The sequence below is a fragment of the Impatiens glandulifera genome, chromosome 6, assembly GCF_907164915.1.
Source record: "Impatiens glandulifera chromosome 6, dImpGla2.1, whole genome shotgun sequence".
NCBI classification, from domain to species: Eukaryota; Viridiplantae; Streptophyta; class Magnoliopsida; order Ericales; family Balsaminaceae; genus Impatiens; species Impatiens glandulifera.
Genome location: NC_061867.1, coordinates 48,155,944 through 48,157,038, shown reverse-complemented (window position 1 = coordinate 48,157,038; position 1,095 = coordinate 48,155,944). Strand labels below are relative to the sequence as shown.

Below are 1,095 nucleotides of genomic sequence, written 5' to 3'. Positions count from 1 at the left end.
ATGAAGTTCAAAATAGAAGATTAAACGAGTGAAGTTTGATCGTGAGAGAAGAAAGACGAAGACGAACCGCAATTCGATCATCAAAAGAGGAGATATATCACAAGTTGATACTTGTCTAGCCGCGAGTTCTTGTAAAGAAAAGGAAGAAATGTAGTCTTGTTTTTTAAGATAGAATGATAAGTTCTTGAAGAATTTAAACTACATTTTTGTTTAAGGGAGTGTATTAAAAATAATATAAGTTTGGTCTTATTTGTTTAGAGTTTATGTATTAATGGCTATAATGGGCTTACATGTTTAAGTATGTATATCTATAAATAGAGATGGTGTAACCTAGGGTTATTTGAACTATTACTCTCTGAAAAAATTTATAAGCAGTTCGCTGAGGATGTAGGCATTAAATTCTTTGTGTTCACATTATTTATATTCTTTTAGATTATGTTATTATCTTGTTATTTCCAACACTTTAAGGGGTTTAGATCGCGACCTCAATCCTTTATAATGATGGGAGAATTCTTAAAACAAAATTAATAATAATTGAGTGGAAATTCTTTTTGTTAGAAATGATTAGGTCCATATTGAGCTTTACCATTTCAGATCTTGCACAATATATTTTTTGTATAACAAAACACTTATGGTTTTTTAGAGTGACATATGCAAATGGTTAAGAGGAAAAATAACATTAATTTGAATGGAGTGGAGTGGAGAGTGAATTCTCACTATCACTCTTGGGAAGACATTTTTAATTTGATTTCTTATCATCATTCTGTTTACAAGTGAAAAGGAGAAAATAAAAATAAAATAGCTATTTGCTCTTTTCTATTCTTTAAAATAACATTGATTTGAGTGGAGAGTGAATTCTCATTATCACTCTCTTGGGAAGACATTTTTATTTTGATTTATCATTTTGTTTGCAAGTGAAAATGAGAAAAAAATAGCAATTTGCTCTTTTCCATTATTCGGTTTTGTTTTTGGCCAAAGTGGGAACCAATGAGAAAAAAATAAAATCGAAATTGCTGGCTATGGGGTTCGAACCCATGCGCACATTGAGTGCAGAAGATCTTAAGTCTTCCCCCTTAACCTCTCGGGCAAACCAGC

At 31.1% G+C, this 1,095-nt stretch overlaps 1 non-coding gene across 1 annotated transcript; it reads right to left on the bottom strand.

Moving 5' to 3' along the window:
* Nucleotides 1-1,011: 1,011 nt before the first annotated feature.
* On the bottom strand, nucleotides 1,012-1,095 carry TRNAL-UAA. The gene has a single exon. It is a non-coding gene; the product is annotated as a tRNA-Leu (tRNA).